Source organism: Taeniopygia guttata, chromosome 7 (genome assembly GCF_048771995.1).
Source record: "Taeniopygia guttata chromosome 7, bTaeGut7.mat, whole genome shotgun sequence".
Taxonomy (NCBI): Eukaryota; Metazoa; Chordata; class Aves; order Passeriformes; family Estrildidae; genus Taeniopygia; species Taeniopygia guttata.
The window spans coordinates 35,683,762-35,704,232 of NC_133032.1; the positions used below are offsets into that span (position 1 = coordinate 35,683,762).

At 43.6% G+C, this 20,471-nt stretch overlaps 1 long non-coding RNA gene across 1 annotated transcript; it reads right to left on the bottom strand.

Annotated features, from left to right (window-relative positions):
* Positions 1-5,525: 5,525 nt before the first annotated feature.
* Positions 5,526-19,537, bottom strand: LOC115496033 (uncharacterized). Its single transcript, XR_005980989.2, has 2 exons — positions 8,229-19,537; positions 5,526-6,297 (listed from the first exon to the last, which is right to left on the bottom strand). It is a non-coding gene; the product is annotated as an uncharacterized lncRNA (long non-coding RNA).
* Between the last annotated feature and the right edge of the window lie 934 nt (positions 19,538-20,471).

Sequence of the window (20,471 nt, forward strand, 5' to 3'; positions counted from 1 at the left end):
CTCTTCCTTGGGTTTATTAAAGCCCAGAGAGTCAGAGATGCCCGTGGGTGGCACAGGGCACAAAGACTTTTCTAAAGTGACCTGCAAATCCTCCAGATTTAAGGTGAAGACTCCCAGCCCACGACCCTCACCACACCAAGCACTGCAGTTGCACAGGACCCCCTCTCAGGGAAAAAACAGCAAAAAACTTCCACGATTGATTTTTTAATTTTTTTTTTTTTTTTAAACATAACGCTGGGGCCACTGTCCTAGATTTCCCTGGAAAGCAGTCAAAAAAAAGCTCTTCCCCCGTGCTGGGAGAAGCCTCCCAGCCCAGTGTTGGGATGATGCTACACGAGGGGTCCTGTCCCCATCCCGGCGCTTCCAGCCTGGAGTTCATTTTTGGCGAGCTGCCAGAGGAGGGTGCTCTGTTGTTAGAGGAAGACCCTCCAAATTGCAGAGGCTGACAGAGAACAGAGGAGCAGGAATCCTCTCTACCTTACATCTCCCTTCAGGAGAGAGACACTCTGGTGCCTGCCTTTTTTTCCCCTTTCCTCCCCCTCCTTTTTTTTTTTTTTTTTTTTTGTCTCATTCTGTCACTCTGTGGCTCTTTTACAATAGCAACAACAATGATCTTGTCTAAATGATTTCACAGGCTATTATTCAGGCACTCAACTTTTAACATTTCAATTTTGTCATTTTGTTGCTACACAAAAGGTGCACTTCTCCAGTATAATGTTCTGAGAATTATGTCAATGAGCAGTAATGGCTTTTAACATTAACTTGATCATTAACAACTACATTATCTGTGGCATAATCAGCACCTCAGTCTATTGTGTCATATTACTGTACAGATTTTGGAAATGAAGGCCCAGCCTAAGCAAAAGTTCCCTGCATTAAGCTGGGAATTTTCTTCTAACTGAAATGCTTTTAAAATACTTTTTTTTTGTGTGTGTGTGTATACTTTAAAATTGGGTTTATGTCAGTTTGTTTTATGTCTGGAAATGGGGGATAATTTTTTTTAATTGTTTTAAGAGCCTTCAGGTTGGGATTTGAAGTAGGTCAGCTAGGCAAGTTTATCTAAACCAGCACAAGCTGCAGACCAGCTCCAGAAAGAATATCTACTTTGAAAGTTGCTCATATCCAAAGCCTGCTCCATTTTTACATCAGTTTTACTCAATCTGTTCCATAAATTTACCAACAGAAGCTCTGCAGATGTTAATGCTTTTATATTGCTAGACAGAGGGTTGCCAATTTTAATTTGCCCTTGCCAAGGAGTCAAAGGTAACTCGAGAGTTTCTAGTTCATTTTCCATGTTGCCTAAATAAAATTGCCCCATGATTCACCTCCACACATCCTTCTTGTTTGTTAACAAGTCCCACAACCCACAGTCTTTTATTCATAAATTTATGATCTTGGGCACAACCTTTCCTGGGAGAGAAGGATCAGCATCCCTAACTCCTCTTACATACTAAGGACCAGTGGTTTAACTATCCTTTATCACTCCAGATGGAATAAAACTATTGATTTTAATTGACCTATGCTGATTTGCTCCAACCAAGCACCTGCCCAACTCCCTGCATTTCTCCAGAATCTCCCATTAGGATCTCGGACACGATGGTTGTGACCTCTCATAAATCAGGACGTGGCGTTGCAACCCCCCACACCTGATTCTTATATTCCCCCTTCTTCCCAGACAGGAAAACAGCAAAGCCATGGGTAGGGAAGTGACCATCAAAAGGTCACAGGCAAGGCAGGGGCCAATCTAGGATTCAAGTGAGCTCTCCTGGCTCTCACACGAGCACTTTATCCACTGGACCGTGTCTGTCCATGTGTTAAAGATGAAGTGCCGCGGAGTCGTGGCCATTATGTGCTCTGCTGCTTACACACATCATCAGTTTTTATGGCCCTAATGGTCACTGCCCCACCAACCAGTGGTTACACCAATGCTCTGGTGTCCAGGGGATGTTTCCATGCTACCCAGGTTTACCAAAGGCAAATAGGAAAAAGGTCCTAAAACTTGAGGGAAGCTTCTAAAGCACCAATAGCCATGGAGCCTGTATGAAGTCACACACTAAAGGACACATTTTTAGGATGAATAGGTGTTCCCACATGGAAAAGGGCCTCCTGAAATGAGAGAACAGTCATGCAGAAGGCTCCCAGAGTGGGCAGAGAGTGGCTGAGTGACCACCATGCAGTAGAAAAAGTCCAAAGCAGCTCCACTCTGCTGTGATGGCAGAGGACCCTTTAGCTGCCATTTTCCACATGATGCATCCTGAAACACCCTGAATGCACAAACAACAAGAACATCGGGTCACAGCCACTCCCAAAAATGGGGAAACCTGCAGCTTTGAAAAGGATGGGTGTTTTGTGGCTGCATTACGGTCTAATGCAGCCAGGAGCTGAATAGCAATGAAAATAATCATTTAGCTCTATGTGTAAATAATTTCATTCCAGTAGCAGTTACAATCGTAACAATAATGAAAACAATCACAGAGACTCAGAGAAGCATTAGAAAGATGCCACATTTAATTTACAGAGTTAGTTAAGCTAAGTCTTACATGAAAGAAATATTTTTAATATAGTAATTAGATATTTGTTGGAAAATTCTTGCCTTATTCTTCAACCAGTTTTACACAGTGTTTATTTTTAGATGTTACTGTGGTTCCTAGTGTTTGTAACACCTCTGGCTATGGGCTCAAAGATGTGCTTGGGCTGCTTCAGTGCTACAGAACCAGCAGCAATGCCACTGCTCACCAATGGGAGAGAGGGGATATGGACACACTGCTGTATCCCCAGGGAGCAACAAGGAATTCAGATCTTGAGCTGAAAAAGTCTTCTTTAGAAACTGAAACCTCTGGGCATCTAGTGAGCGTGATCCAAGCAGAGCTCCTTGTGTTTTAGGGCAATTTAAATGAAAAACTGAATTTAGGACAATTTAAATGAAACAAGATAAAATCTTTATTTTGTGAACAAGCATGGGTAGGCATGAAGTCAGCTTTAAAGAAGATGGAGGCACATGGGTGCCTGGACAGCTTTTCACAGCTGTGCCACTGGGACGTGGTTACACATCTCCACTTGGGAGAAGGCTCAGGTAGATTAACATTTAAGGCCACATGCCTGAGATATTTCACCCTTAAACGAATAAAAACTTTGTTTTGCACACTCACAATGTCATGTCTTTGTTGATAGTTGTTTTGGGTTTTTTTTCAGTAATTCCATTATCACAAATCACAGGACTGTCAAATACCCCAGGACTAGGAAATCACAACCCAATAAGCAGCAGATGCCCTTTTAGAGGTTATTTAAAACCTATTCATTCATTTTTGAAATCCCACAACACAAACTACCTACAACTTATCCACAGCAAAACCCAACACAGAGCCTGTAAAATGCACCATCCTACCTTGTTCACTGCTTCAACTAATTTTAGTCCAGGGACTATCTCAAGAAATGAGAAGAAAAACCTAAGAGGTTTCACACAAGCTGTTTGTGTTTAAGGACAGAAGTATAAGCTTGAATGCAACATAAATATGATGTCACTGAACACAGCAAAAGCTGCAGGGACACACTGTGTTTTCATCACAGCACTACTACTGCAGGCACACTTGAAACACTACAGCATCTTCAGACTATAATTATAACTGTTGTTTCTGTGTTTCAAAGGTAATAGAACTTGTTCATAACATTTACACAGTGTCAATGTGCTGCATGCAAAATACAGACCCAGTGTCACAGGCAAAATATTCCCACCAAGACACCTGCAGACCAGCAGGTTATGATTTAGTATCATTGTGAGCAGGAAATAAAAATGCAACATTAGAGATGCAATGCCCAGATCCTTCCACCTAATCAGATAAACCAAGTTAGATTTGCCTGGTTACCTGAAGGACAGATTCAGCTCTTGAGAAGCAGCCAAGTCAAAGGCCATTGTGGCTTGCACGTCCTCATCAGCATTCCCCAACGGAGAGACATCATGAAAGATGAAAACAATTCCAGTAGGAAAGACAACTGACAATGGTGGGGGGAAGTGGAGGAGGGAAACAAGACCATTTACCAGTGCCCATGCTCCCCACCCTCCTCCCAGCCCATCTGAGGTGTTAGTGGTGTGGTGCCTCCTCACCCCACCACCGGGAGCTCACAGCTGTGCCTCCACCAAGGTGTGGCAGATGGGGTTTCCAGGACATCCTTCCAGTCAGGAATCACCTATAGCTGTTGTACAGAAAGGGTGAGAGTGGATCTCACATAGTTAATGGATAAGTTCGCTCATCTTCACCACCTTGCTGTTCAGCTTCACCCACAGAGGTGCAAAGAGAGGCAGATGTGGCATTTGGCAAGCTGTCAAGGCACATCTTCCTTTTTAAAAGTAAGGTGCACTTCCCTGGCTGCTCTCAGCCCAGTCCTTCTGTCTCTAACAGCTCTGCTGTCAGCACTGAGGATGCCCTTTTCAAACATGGGCAAGAAGAGCTGGGTGATGCAGGGGAAACCAGCCATTTTCTCCAAGAGCAACCCAAAATGGAGACCTGCACTTTCCACCTCACTCTTTTGCTGAGAGCTGCCCTTAATCCTTGCAGACAATTCCTCGTGGAGGTGTTCTTTCACCAGACAGGCCAAATTCACCTCCCTAGACTTTCCAGCCATGGGTGCAGCCGTCCAGCCACACGGAGGGTCTCATGCTGCACCCATAATATGACACAGGGTCCAGATGCCACCACCCTGCCATCAATCACAGGCACAACACATAAACTTTCAGTTTTACCAGCGGTGTCATTTTTATTGTTTCATCCATCACACTGAACTCCTCACTCCGCAGGCAGCCTCTCCCTCTAAGTATTTCTTGGAGTTGTGGAGCCTGAGGACAGAATTGAAGCTTTGGAAGTATCATAAAGGTTATTCCCATTGACACCCACCACAATCTTATTGTCTCTCTAGCTAAATAGTAAGGGTCACTTGGAAAGTGAATGGTGATGCTGCTACCAAGAGTCTTGTGATGCCTGCACTTCCTGTCAGAAAAACACTCAAAGTGAATCTGAAATCAAAGTAGACAAAGCTAAAGTTCTGCTTATGAATGTCCCACCCAGTCATGGCAGTGTTGTCTCTTTTGATTTTAAATTCACTTTGAACACTCTCCAAACAGGAGGTGCAGCTCAACCTTGAAGCAGAAGATGCAAAGTGGGAACGCCACCCGTTTACTCCTCACGTGGCTGGTGCTAACAGGTGGGGGATGCTTAACAAAAACCATAATAAACCCCCAATGCCAGTTCCAAAAGGGAATTATCTACCCACATTATCCTTTGGTGCTTGTGCTGGCCGGCATGGGCATACAGGGCTTTTTATTATTCCAGAAACCACCGAGCGCAAACGGAGCAGCTCATTCCAGCTGAACCGGGACTTTCTGCATGAGATTTTGGAAAGTAGTTTCCTTCTTGGAGCTGAGATGGGATTTTTCTGGCTTAAGCAAAGTGGGAAATTGTCCACAGTCCTTAACTTCCACTCCTAGCATATTTTCACTCAGTAATTTGCAAGCAAAACAGTCCAGAAAATGCTCAGTCAGAGTAACAAGTTTTTATAGCCACTTTATTTGAAAGAGCAGAATATTTTTGGTAATGGCAGTTGGAATGACAGCTCCCTAAATTTTCAATACAACATTTGCTGCTTTTCCACACATTTATACCTTCGGATCTAGAGATGAAATTGAGCAGCAACTGCACCATGAGTGGTTTGAATCCACAGTCAGGAGGCACAAACAACCTTCCTCCCTCCAGAGTATGGGAGAAACAATAGACTCACTGGAATGATAAGAGAGGACATTTTTCATGGGGACTGAAGCTCCCAGAGCAAGCCAATTCCTGCCTTCACAGTGCTACTTCTTTCCTGATGACACTTAGCTGGGAGCTGGGAAGGGCAAAGCTGGCAGACTGGAAGATTGCCTAATGTGCTGTGACTGACATGTAATCGAATATTCAACCACTGGTCCTCATGTCGGTGGTAAAGTGAATATGACACCCTTCAGCTTAGTTGTGATCACGCCTCGTTCTTCTGCAAACAGTTTCATAAAGGTGCAGCCTGGCTCCTTGGTGAGGCGGATGTGTGAGATGGGAGAGCAGTCACGGAGGTCACCTGCTGCCGGGAACGTGCCGAGGACCTGCCAGGGACTGACCTTTAAATGCCAAGCGCATCCCCGCCGCGCCCCCGCGCCTCGCGCCGAGGTGGGACCGCCACACGCTTTGTTTTCACAGCCACCATCGTGCTTGATGACCTGGACGAGCCACCTGTTCGACATCAGAGGGGTCTTTATCTCTCAGAACCTTTTTGGATCTGTCAGTGCCAAGAAAAAAAAAAAAAAAAAAAAAGACAGACACACACACACACTCAAAAAAAAAAAAAAAGAACATTTGGGGGTGAGAAACCCCAAGGGAAGGAACTCAGATGTTCGGGTCAGGCCTTAGAAAAGGTATCAATTCTTCTTTCCACTTAGCACAGCCTGCTGCCTGCCCAGGCTCTTTGTCTCTGCCCTCTTCCCAGTACAGAAAGCATTTCCCTTGTAAATGACATCTGAGCGCTGACATGCTGGAGGCACCCATCCTGCATCATCTCTGGCAGATGGTGCAGCTGGCCACGATTTTCGGGATTGCTTAAATAAAACCACAGTGCCATATCAAGAAATGTAGAGAAAACGCTCAACAGTGCTTAAGATGTTTAAACATCACAAACTGTCTAAGACTTCAGCTCGCTGTACTGCGCATTTTTGGTGATGTAACTGTTCTTATTGATGGCAACAGTGAAATCTCCATCATGACTCACTTCATTTTCTTTCTGGGAGGCAGAGGCAAATCCTATGATATTCCTGCTCTGACCCAATATTAAATTCTTTCACCTTGCTATGCTAGGAAGAAGTTTGGACAGCTGTAACAACACAAGTCAAATGCTTGAGGTTTTTGGAGAAGGGAGTTCCCATGCTTTCAGCATCAGATCTGGGATTCCCTGATGCCATCAGACAAGAAGCTGACCCACTCCCACAACCCACAAAGCCAGAAGCACCTCTGCATGGCTTTCACTGACATCCAAGCAGTTTTAGTGTAAGCAGCAGTGCTCAAGCCAACATAAATGCTGTTCTTCCTTTTCCCCTATGGTTTCGCTTGCCTTGAGCTAATTAGCCTTATGGCCATTTCCCTGCTCCCTGGAGATACCATGTTTAGTGGTATATGTATTTTGGGAAAAAAAGCCTTTTAAGTGAAAATTGTCATTGTTGTATCCAGGAGTCATGTAGTTCTTTTTAGCTGTACAATAAGTCTTCAGCTTTTCTGCTAGTGATTAAAAAGGTGGGATACTGGAAAATAGCAATGTTAGGAAATTTTTAGTCATAACTAAATGCAATCTGGTATTGTGAAAGTGAAAAAGGGGATTTAATTCCAATTTAGCAGGGCTCCTTCTAAAGTTTAAGCCCTGGTGGATCCCAAAATACATGAGATAACCTTACAGCATTTGTGAAGTTACCACAAGAGAGCTGTTACCTGTAGGGGTCAAAGGAGGCCTCTCCCATCTGCACTGCAGTAAAGCTACTGAATCCAGTGATATCTGGGAATGTGCCTAAAATTTACTGCCTTCCCCAACAAGAGAGGCACTTGGGATGCCACTAACATTCCTGAACAAATGAAGGAGCCTTGGTTTCTTTCTCCAAACCCTCCTCAGTTTTATCTTGCCTCAGAAAAGAGTGACTGTCATGCCAAAGCAGAACAGCTTGCAAAGATACTCAGAAAGTTCAACATGAAGCCAATCCCTGAGAAGCTGAGATTAATTCCTGTGTCGTTGCAGGCAGGTATTTATTTACTGTGCGTATCGACTGGCAAACCTCGAGACATTTCAGAACACCATCACCCAGGGGCATCACCTCAACATCCTCCTCACATTGCCTTCCCTCACAGTCCCCAAACTGGCTGGGAAAGCAGCAGGGAAAGGGCAGGGAGAGCACTCCAGAGCTCCCCTCACATCTCTCCATGAGGGCAGAGCCTGAGCAGGGGCAGCTGGCCGCCCACCTCGGGGAGCAGCCCCGGCTCCGCCACGCGCGGGCACCTCCGGCCGCAGATGTCGGCTTTTACTGCTCAGGTCTCCCATTCACTGGGCCACCTGTACAACACTCTGAGCATACAGCAGTTATTCTCTTGCTGGTTGCGCTGAAATAATCTTGGCAGGAAGCGGCAGTTAAACCCAGGCATAATTTTTTACACCATGTGTAATGCAAAAATCACCTCTTTGGACAAGTAACATGCTCTCGTTGCCTTCTTGGTGGAATATAGTATTTCTTGTCCCATCAGGAATTGGCCAGAATTGGTATTTATGATCTGAATGTCTCCATTCCAGGCCCGATTGCAGTTCCTGAAAAAAAAAGGAAGGGAACTTTTACAAACTCTGGATTTTAGATGTGGGATACTGTTGGCCCCTTCTCAAATGCCAAGATGGTGAAAGGCAGCCCCATCATAGAGTTAGGTTTGAATGGAGGCCCCAGATTCAAACACCGATCCAGGATTTGCATGTGGCTTTTGGATTTAATCCCATTCCCAGCCATATCCATTTGATGTAGCAGAACAGGCTATCACACTGGTTGAAAAAGCACTTGGAGCATCTATTGCCTTTTTTCAAGTGAATTTCAAATTCTCTTTGCTCAAACTTAGAGAGAGGTGACATGACTGAATATTACAAAAACATCATTTGCTGCTGCTGCCGCTGCTGTTGAGGATATACAGTAGGTTTTTCCCCTCTGTTTGCTTTAAAAATTAGGTTGCTAATGATAATGTTCCTCTCATAGATGATCTTGTACTTTTTAATGATACCCATAGTTTTCCTCCACATAAATGACTAAATCCTCACAGAAATCTCTGTCTTGATTAGCACTCCTGCTAGTAAAATTTCACATACTAAATCAGTACCAGCTGTAGCAAGAAAGAATGAAAAAGGCAAGTGTAAATGTTCCATATGCCCTACCAAATTGGCATCTGTGTCAGTAACCCTGTGTTTTTTTAAACAATTGTATACATACATTCTCAGAAGTGTTTTGCTCACAGGATTCTGCAAGCAAAATTTCCTCTGTTGGTACATCACTGAAATGTCACATCTAAAAAAACCCCAGCAAGGAGTTTTGCTGCTTCTCCTCCCTACACCCAACCCCGGCGCGCAATTCAAGGAGTTACCTCGAGTTTGCCGCACCTTTGTTTTGACGCCTGCTCCCCGTAACCTGACTCTGGGACACTCCTGCAGAGCTGCTCCACATTTAGCACTCAGTTATTAGCAGCACCACCGAAAGCCAAAGCTGCTACGGCGCTGTCATTTATTTCCAAGCTGAATTCAGAAATAAGGACTCGAGTTCCAGCTGGGCTGCTGGGGAATGCTGCTCCGATGAGCCAGCAGCTCGTCTTTCGTGTGACTCATGAGTGATGATGATGCAGGAGCGAGCTCGTCCCGGGGACAGCCCAGAGCTCTGACCCAGAATGGGCAGTGACTCAGCTTCATCCTGTAAAATCACAGTTTGGGTGCAGGGTAGGTGATAGTTGCAGCCTCTTGGACCAGCCTGAGAGTTGTAAACTGGCTGAGCAGCACCTGCTCCATCGCTCTGTGCAGCAGGAAAAAACCTGGAATACAATACAATAAATACCAGCACAATGCAACTTCAAAATAACCAATAACCTCCTTGGCAAAACCACTTTCAAGTCAGCTTATGCCTATCCTGCCACTGGAATTCAGTCAGCATGGCAGAATGGAGTCCCAAAGTTAAACAAACACTAACTAGGGCCCCAAATGGGTAGCAAATGCTGCAGCCTCCTGCAGAAAGGTGATATGGAGACAGACTCTCGGCTGGTGTAAGCCAACCTCACCTCACTGGACTTGGGTGGAGCTGTGCTGATCAACACCAGCTGACTGCCTGACCCACTGCAAACCCCAAAGCCAGCCATCGTCTGTCCCTGACATGGGATGATACAAAGTAAACAGGAAAAATTAAGAAGTTGTTAAGGGCATTAATAGGATGTTTCTGAGAATAATAAAATATTTCTCTCATTTCCAAAAGTCAGGAAGACCCTCTTTCCTCACCCTCTTGGCCATGACAAAGTGGTGACACTTGTCCTGATTTTCTTCCAGTGCAATGTGGAGTGTATATTTGCACATCATGTCATGCCTGTCCATGGTAATCAGAAGCCATTATTTCCAAAAGCTCAAAATTCCCTCCTGGATTCTGGTATGCCAAGTTTTACTTCACAGTGATTTCTTCTCTTTCCTTTTTTTTTTTTTTTTTTTCTTTTCCATGGTTGATTTATAATTCCTGCAAACAGAAGTTTATATGGAAATGCTGACAAAACCATAACTACAGTGTCACGTTAACACTGCCATTGCTGCCTCTTTGTCAGACTTTCCTTTAACACAATGAGCCAAGACTTGGATCAAGTAGCAACAAAAGCCAAGAATACACAGGGCATGGGAGACAGAGTGGAGAAGTGGAGACAAAACTCCTGGTATAAAATCCTTGCCTCAGTGAAATCAAAGGGATTTTATCCTTGGTGTCTAGTCTCACTTCTGCCAGACACTTGCTGTACAATTTGGACAAATTTATCCACTGCAAAACGGACAGGAAAATATGTCCTGCACTTACCTTACAAGTGTTGTAGCATGATTAGTAAATCATGCTCTTAAAGGAAGCAGGGGAAGGCTGGGGATAAATATAAACACTACCTACATATTTACAAAAAAATATAGGCAAATATTATTCTAGGAATCCTCTATGCATGGAAGGTGGTGGGATTTTTACTGCTCTGCCTGCATGTATTTACACAGAGACGTCAATATAACATTTCCCTGCAACACCCTCATTATTTGGGTCTTCTCTCATGTTTGTGATTTTCAATTTTATTCCTGGCTTAGGTCTCATTCCTGACATTTTTATGTAGGTTTTGTATGCAACAATATACATATATTATATGGTGTTGAAACCATCAACCCGAATTACTATTTTTAGCACAGTGCAGAGGATGGGACAGAGACATAAGTGACAATTAAAGAGAATATATTCAGAGCTGTCATCAGCAAATATTTTTTTTTCTCTTGCCAGGAATCCTGGGTGCGTAGAAGGGCCTCCTAGGCAAAGTTTTTAAGGAAAAACATTCGGGTCATTCAAAAAACCCCCAAACAAACCCACAAGTAAATGACATCACCGGGAGGCTGGGCTGCTCTAAGGTTCCCAATTGCCGACTTTGCGAGAAAACTCTTATTTGCTCCCTCAAATTGCTGATCTGCCTCTTTGCTTCTGTACTACCCATGCACAGTGCCTGCAGATGTATATAATTTACAGAGCTTTCCTCATCAAGGGGATTAGGCAGCCCTCTTTCAATATGTATAAGAAGTACAAACACACACTTACCCACTATGTTTTACGCCTGCCTGCAACAAACAGCTGAACAGATTGTGATGAAATTCAGACACTGACAATCTGACAAAAAACCTCTTTTTTCCCTTAAAATCTGGCTTCCAGAAGTTTTGCAAATCTAAATATTTTATTTGAATACCGCAAGGGCCCCAATCTTATGGAAAGCCTACGAAGCAAACACGGAGATACGTGTAGTTAAGGAGGGGGGAGAAAATCGCGCAGACACATACACAAAACACATCTATTTGGTGCAACTTGCCAGTTTTCACAATGACTCTGGTGCGTTTTCTCTGCCTGGCTCCTGAGACTGTAACTAGACTCCTCTAATAAGCACTTTTTGCCCACCAGAGTGTCAACGGTGCTTTAACAGTAGTTTCAGTGTCAAATTGCCCTTTCCTCAGCAGGGATTGTTAAGCCTTTCTGTATTATACTTCCAAGACTCTCACGAGCTGGAGTTGGGAGATATAATATTTTCTTTGAAGTTTGCATTTCACAACACACTGGGATGCAAACAAGCTCCAGTTTCTCAGTAGTCAAACAATTCTGGCACACAGGGACTAGGACTAAATATTGTATCAAATTTTCTAATTATGTCTTTGTGATATTTACTACACGATGTTAGGTGAAAGCAGATCCTAATCAATATAAACCCCCTTGTCTAAACAGGACATCTGGGCTTTTAAATATTCTGTTTGTTGTCTAGAAATTACCCTGTAGCAAGCCACTGTAACAATATAATATCTTAGTCATGGAAAACTTTGGAGTATTTCTGATAAACTTATCATAAACAGATGAGTGCTTTCTCTCTTTCAGTATTAAGGTGATGTAAAAAGTGAAGATAAAAGTCAGCTGTATGCATAAAATCATAGAGACTTTTGCCAACAAAATGCTGTGTTTACAAGTTTAAAAGATCCAAAGTCTGAAAAGGCAAAAAATTAGGATTCTTAAAGTAACACTAACTCAGCCACATGGCACATCCTGGCAAGCACATTTAGCAAAATAAACATTAGCATATTCATATACACATTTCTAGAGCAACGTATTTTTAATGTGGCCAAACTAATTCAACAATGGGAATCTCAACTTTTCTCATTTTAAGGCCAGATTCTCAGCTGGCAGAGACATATTATTTCAACAAACCGACATCACCGACAGCAGCGAAGCAGCAGAGCCGCCGCCTTCTGAGCAGGCAAGTGCCAGAGTCTGATGCACTTAGGATGACAAGTCTCTCTTTCTGACTTCATTATCAATATTCATACAACAAGATAGACAGATGTGACTAAGAATCAGCTCCTCAGACAGAATCCTGAGCCTTCCACCACAAAAGCATTCATGAGAGTCATTTTTCCGCCCGTATTTTGTCACATAAGAGAATCAGGAGGAATCCAGCCCCCCTGGCAGAAGGATTTCACAGCACAAGACACGGGCAGTTGTAACTCTTTGGCCCTGAATTTTGGATGGCGCTGATTTTTACTGATTCCTTTGGCTTTATCTGACAATTCCTTGATTTGTTCTTCCGACAGCAACAAACTGCACTGGAGGGGAGCATCTCCCCGCTCATCACAGACGTGTCAGCACAGGATCATTCCCACAGCCAAGCCTTCCCACAGAGAAAGTTTTGTGTGCTGAGGACATTCTCTGTGGATAAGGAGGCAGATCCAGCCTCCCAGAGCAGCTGCCTTTGCAAAGCTGGCTTATCCCGTCACCCCCGAGGTGCCCTTGGTGGAGAGGATCTCTGGATGGCGCTGGGCCAACTGCACCAGCCCTTCTGCCATCCCGACCTCCCAGCACATCCATCACACCAGGCTCCACAGCCTGGGATAAGGGGATCTAAAAATGACACAAAGCCCCCTTTGCCCCACCTTAATATGACCTATGCTAAATCCAGCTTGGCTGGGGCTGAGGATCAAGGCCCTTAGACACTCTTAACTTAATGCTCCAGGTAGGAATGTAACTCCCCACCATCAGCCCCCATTTATTTTTATTTTTCCAGTGCTCAGGACTACAGCCCCACTGAGTGACACGCTCCATAAATACGGAGAAACCTCAAAATTCTCAGTTTAAAGAATTATTGCATGAAGAGAAGGCAGCAAGAGGCAATTGCATGCAAGTTGTATATACTATGTGTACATAGTTTGTTGTTTGATATTTTTTTTGCCAAGGATCTTGAACCTCACCCAGCTGGACTTGGAGGCATCCAGAACGAGTTGGTTAATTGCTAACAGCCTTCATAGAGACACACAGGGAATAATCCTCAGATCACTTCTTTTCCCCTTTGCAAGTCACAAAAAAACCCAAAAAACCCCAAAAAAACCCCAAAAACCAAGAAAAAAAACACAGATAAAAGCTTAGCTGTCCGTACTATTTCCAACAGTAAATGTTACCATTTCAGAGTTAGATATGGAAGGAAAAAAAAAATAAAACTGGAAAGCACTTCACACTTTTGAGCTCTGTAGCCTGTTAACAAACTGGAGAGATATTGGCAAAGAGGTTCAAAAGTTAGTAAGGGTGACAGACAGAAGAACAGACAGTGCAATTTCTTCATTTCCATAAGTGCTCATGCCAAAAAAATCAGATCTTATTAATAATTAAAAAACAAACAAACAAAAACCCCTATTATTTTGAGAACCAAGAATAAGCATGACTGGAAAGTTCAGAAAGCCCTGGACATATAAAAACAGAAGGTTCTAGGGCAAATCCTGACTTTGAGGGTTTTTTAAGCCCATCCCACAGGGACAGCCAACCTCCCCTGGGACCCTCAGCCAGGAGCACCCAGGCCACACGGTGGGCACGGCCACCTGAGATCCCTGGGCCAATTTCCTAGAGACACCCCCAAGCTCTGAAGATCTAAAGATCCCCTGAATAATCCTATTCAGGCAGAAGAATTATAACCATGAAGGGCAAAAATGGAGGGAAATGGGATCCTTCCTCAGGCCCCTGGCAGACACGGAGAGGACAATGGGGAAATAAGAGCTAGCACAAAAGTTTCCTCGAGTACGTCTTCAGCCACTGCGGTTTCAGATGAGAATTTCCAGAGGCAGGAACTAAAAGAATATTGTGATTTTCTTTGGGGGATTAATCACTTAGCCGCTTGTTACCTTTTGTTAGAGGCATGACACCCCATAACCTTGCTGCACAAGGCACCAGATGTCCATTTAAATGACAGTTTTGAACAAAAAAATGTTTGTTTTCCCATTTGAGTCCATAAGTTATTTTCTTTCTGCTAAAACCCCCATGAATTTTAAGGTGAGCAGACACCAAAATGTGCTACAAATGATACAGACGGGTGTTGAGTTCTCTGGGTGAAAATAAATAAATAAATAAAGGCAGTCCTTTCTCCTGCTTGCATTTGCTGGGGACACGTATCCCCTTACAAATAAAAAAAGTATTAAGAACATGTTATGAAAAATAACAAAGAATAGCAGAGAAATCTAAAAGTGAGTGGCACTTCAGATGGAGTTTAGCAAATTAAGTCATTGACCTGAAGAGGAGATTAATACCAAACAAGGTGCCCCTTCTTCTGAAGTAATGAATATTCTTCAAACAGCAAGGGAGCACTGACTGCTGTTTGATGCTGATGACATTGAAAATTTAGGAGAACAGAAATTCCATCATTTTTCATTTGTATGCAAATGTGCCTGTTCCAGAAATTAACCCCTGAACCCCATGTCAGTTTTCATCTGGAGGAATTCTCTTTGCTCGCATCACACAGCGCAGCCTTGCTGCTATCCTGGGGTCACTGGGGTTTCCCCACACACAACAACACAAAACCCTAAAACAAAACAACCAAAACAAAACAAACAAAAAAAAAAAGCCCCAAAAAACAAAAAAGGGAAGAAAGTAGGGTGGGGGAAATTGGCCAAATCATGCCAGGCTTTGTTTCCCCCCATTAATGGGGTATAAAGGAGCAATAGAAGCCAAGCCCGTTGTAAAATGCACATCTCTAATGCCTGGCTCTGGGTCCTGGCATCATTGTCATGCAAAAGGCAGCTCTACCTCTTTAGGCAGAGCAGCACCCACTAATCACTTCCACTGGTGTTAAGGTGAACCTTGGGCCAATATACAACCCGTATTACTCTTCCTTTCAGCTCCGGCTTCCACTGTTAAAAAGTTCCTTTGTCACTTAGCACCTTAGACAAATGCGACTATCTGCATCTGAAGGGGAAAGAGATGATGGAGGTTTTTTAATTGATGTGGATTTAATTATGCTAATTTAGACAGCTGTAAAGCCTTTTCAGTAGAGCTGCATAATGGGACCAGCAAATACAGGTGTCCTTCACTGCAGGCGCTTAATGTTTAACCTCAGTCGTTTTGTGAGGAAGGGAAAATGCAAAGTAATGGTTAACCAGCAGAAAGCTCTATTTCTTGAGGACCTAAAGAGGACTCTTCACTTTGATTCCCCCTGCAATCCCATTGAGGGCCGCAGAAATCCACACACGCTGAGCAGAGCACAAATACTTTTCATTGCAGTGATGAAGATGAGGCTGAGGCAGAAACAAGAGGGTTCCGGTCTGCCACAGACTTCAGCATCCTGCACATCCTGTCCTTTGCTTAATTCAGGCCATCTCTGAATAAATGCTTAAATTAAGACAGCCCTTTCTTGTCCTCTTTTTAAATCTTTTGTATCTGACCACCTACAGCACCAGCAACTATTAAAAGCAAGGCATTTTCTTCGGGCGTTTTCTTGATGTCTTATCCAAACCCCTCTGAGGCTGCTATGCCTCTACCTTTCCCACTATTCTTTATCCTACACCCTACATCCTTTCTCTAGGCTGGGGCTAACACCTCCAGGGACCATTTCGAGATTCAATTCCCAGGTTTAGCTGGGAGTTTGGCCAGTTTGGCTCCCCAGGGTGGTCACGCGCCCTGGAACATCAGTGCTGCTCCCAGGGAAGAGAGTAAATCCTTGGCCAAAGGTGAGGAAGGGACCACTGAGCTTTTTTAGCATAGAATGAATCACAGCCCGGATGTGCCTGTGGGTGTTGGCACCAGATGATCTCTAAGGTCCCTTCCAACCCAGACCAGCCAAGGTCTTATGATTCTGTGATTCTTTCACTGCCAGAGGCAGTCAGTGATCAGGTATCATGTTGCCCCTTGAGGCTCTCCTGTTCAGTAGCAGTGTCTTATTTGTATGACCACTACTTTTTCTTCCTTTTTTTTTTTTCTTTTAATAGAAATTGTTATTTATTAAGCACTTATTAGAGTAGGAAAGAAACCTTTGGCATACAAGTTCTGGTAGACTTCACTGAAGAAATTTCAGGTGTTATTGGCTGATTTGCACGTCACTCATTGCTGGTGCAGCAAGCACAGTCTGCTCAGGAAGGTGGACTTTGGGCTGTGCTTTCCCCCCAGAATATCTTTTTTCAAAGCTGCCAGACTGGTGGATATGCTGGAAATACCTACTACACCATCAGATGGAGGTGATTTGGGTAAAGCAGGAGAGAGAAGATTAAATCCAGGTATACAAAACTATCCACTGCTACATCTTCTTTAGGTCTCCTGAGGCAAAAGAGATAGCAGACATGCTCTCCCACCACATGATGCAGAGCATAGTCCCACTGGGAGCTGCTCTGCCTGTCTCCATTGTGGTGGCACCTGGGCACTGCACTCTCTCTAATTATTCCTAAAGTGCAGAAGAAATTGGTTTTTATCCCATTTTACACTGCACTTATATGATTTGTCCAAAGTCAGTGAGAGCAGAGACAGAATATCATATTTTTACATTTTTTCCATTGTTTGATGCCCCATTGCAACCCCCTCTTTTCCCACCTTTTCCCTCCCTGTCTGCATTTCACCTTCTTAGCTCCAGGCACTGGCTATGGCAATCCTCTCCATTTTGGCAAGAGTTCCTGTTCTGGGAAATGCTAACGATGGGCGCCGAGGGGTTAGCAAAGTCCTGTACTTCAACCAAACTCCCCAGCCTGCAAGTCTGCAAATTCTGCTGCCTGGATACAAATAATTCTCCCCAAACACTAAGTCCCCTCATCCCCTCAGTTCCTCCTCAGGAACACCAAGTGCAGAGTGCTGCACAGCATCAGTCACCCTTCACTTCACCTCCTCCTGTGCTCCAAAGCTGGATACAGCCCCTGTGGGCTCACGCTGGGCAGATGAAGGGCCAAACACCAGCTAATCTGGGAGATCTCCTTCCCAACAACCACACCTGGCTTCCTGGCCCACTTCCCCCTGAGCCTCCTGGGTTGTTCTGGCAGCTGGGACACCAACAACGTGCTCAGGGTTGGGCTGAGTTTTCCTCTTGGCTGCTCTGAGCCCTTTGGTGCCATTTTCTTTGACTCGCCCTTGGTTCTGGGGAATGCTCTCTATTACATTTTTAAATAACCTGATATCCACGCAAAAGGATTTGGGGTAGGTTTTATTCCAAGTGTTATCCATTCTTAGGTTTGCCTGATGCAGAAATGTAAGAATTGGTCCTAGAGCAAACCAAATCCTGGTGCTTAGCCCAGCAGCAGATCGAATTTCTTCTGCATACCCAAGATGAAAATGCACAGGCTCTCTACCAGGGACAGCCAAGATACAACATACCAATGTGAGCACTCTGTTCTGTATTTTAACAGATTTTAGGAATTTGTGGGAATTCTCTTTAACACTTGGGAGGAAAAGATCTGAAGAAATGCTGTAACAAAAAAATATACAAATGGGTGCTTTGATAACTATAAAGTTGCTTTCTTGGATCGAGAGCTCACATTAGGAACCAAATAAAATATTTAAAGGCAAAAATCCTCCAAAGTTTCCTCCCGCAAAAGGGAAAATATGGTCTATGCTATACCAGACCTTCCTTTTGCAAAATCTGTTTAGGAGTTGCCATGAAACAAGCAGGATTCAACAAAGAGTTTGACAATTTCTGTTAAAGTTGCATTTATACATATTTCTAGGAATGGTTGGTTTGATTTTTCTTTAAAACAAAGAGTCAGGTTGCATTTCAGACCACATATAAATATAATTTTGCTCTCACATAATGCTTTTGTATCTGGTGTATTTTCATTTACTGCAGCGGTGTTACCTTTCAGTTACCCTAATGGGAACAAAAGCAGAATTACACTGATAAAAAAAGCTGCTCACAGAAAGAAACACAGAAAAAAGAGAACACAGGAATAAATACTTCCTCTGGCTTATTTAATATATTTGTTTGTCCAAAGTGTAGCAAAGATATTTATTTCAACGAATATTGTTTGATCAGCAAGAATAAACACTAATATGTCTTAAACTCCAACATGCAGTTCTTACAATTCATCAAACAACACCTAAGACTGTTTAGCTGGTCAACGAGAAGAAACAACAGAAGGTTCCAGGTCATATAATTATACCCTTCTGTTTCCCAACTTTCTTAGAAATCTCTGCCTAAAAATAATCCCAGCATCCGGATGCCTTGCAGAATTGGCTTATTTTAAAACATATAAAAACTCTTATTGCAGTCTTAGCCATTTTAAGGCCTGGGTGCTGACACAGAGTAACAGTGCTTAGCACTACTATATACCGCTTTCCATCTCCAAAGCACTTTACAAACATTAGCTAATTAATCCTCACAACACCCCTGTGAGGTATGTAGGTAAGTATTGTCATCCAATTAGGTAAGTATTAAGCACTGTTATCCCACCAGATAAGTATTAAGGTCTCCCATTTTACTGGGGATCCTGAGGACAACAGGTTAAGTTGCTTACCAAAGGTCACAGGGGGAGCTGGTAGAACAAAACTTGGGATGCTTTGGTTTCTTGGGGGCTATTCAGGCAGCTGGGCAGCATCCAGGGCTGCTTCCTCCACAAAGGCATCCCTCACCATCCACATGGAAATTAGGGTTTTCTATACCCCTCCAAGACACAGAGTGATGGGTACAGCACAGTGGAAAAGATGTGCTTGAGGAACACAGCTTCTCCCTTTTCATGGTGGGCAAGGATGACATTGCCCAGCAAAGCTGTCAGGAAGTTTTTAAGAATAAAGGTCTTGGATCAGGGCATCTTCCTGTGGGCACACACAGAGACTCATCCAAAAGTATCACCAGGCCTTCCCAATCAAAGTTCCTTCTTCCCCTCTCAATTTGCCTTTCTTTCCCACTAGTCTATAAAGATGGACTCATATTAAAACCTCACATCCTTGCCACAAAGATAAAAACCTTTCCGTTGTGGTTTGCATCTTCTGAACCTGGAAGCTCAGAGGCTTTCAGGTCTGTAAGAGAGGCTTGAATTCCCAAATGCACTTGGTGGGACAAATCCCTTTCCAGAGGATCTAGAGAGCAGGACCAGCCCAGCACGCTTTGGGTTTAATCAAGTCTCAACAGATGTCAGGCTGGTGAAATAACATCATCTGTCCCCCAGAGACAATGCCAGCGTTCACATCTGCTTCCAATTTCACTTCACTGCTGGAGAAAAAGTGAAAGCTCCTACTGTAACTCCACTTGGAGCTGCAGCTGAAAGTTAAAAGAATCCTGAACAAAAGTCTAAATTGGACTTGATGGTCTTAGAGGTCTTTTCCAACCTAAATGATTCTGTGATTCTCTCCTTGATTTGGAGTCTGGGTTTTGTGAAGTGCTTGAACTCCAGATCAGTGTGAGAAGGCCCCGAAACAGGAAAACCCACCCTGAGTGAGCCTGGAAAGGTGCAGTCCTAGGCAGGGCACATTTCAGGGTCTGCCCAAGGACCCATCACTTGTGATGGACAGGTAGGACTGTCCTCTGCTTAGCAATTTGGCACTTGACTCATGGCAATGTCATCCAGCTTTTCTTCTGGATGCAAGGGACCAGCACAGAGATGCTTCAGCTCAAGCTGGAGCTGAGGCAAATCCCATTTGTTAAAAAAAAAAAAGGGAAAAAAAACCCAAACCTTTGACTAGATTTCAACTGTGCTGATTTATGTTTTCAAGTGGAAGGCAGTTTTAGCTGAAGTAAACTACACAGTTTTTAGAACATTCAAAATTCATGGCAGTTTGATCCCACAGGACGTCAAACAAACACAAATGATTTGCCAGGAATCCCTACAAATCGAAATAACCAAACCACACACGGTTCCAGCAATAGTCTTGAACCAACTCTAAGGCAGGGAAAAATAAGGATTAAAATGGAGAATTTTTATTT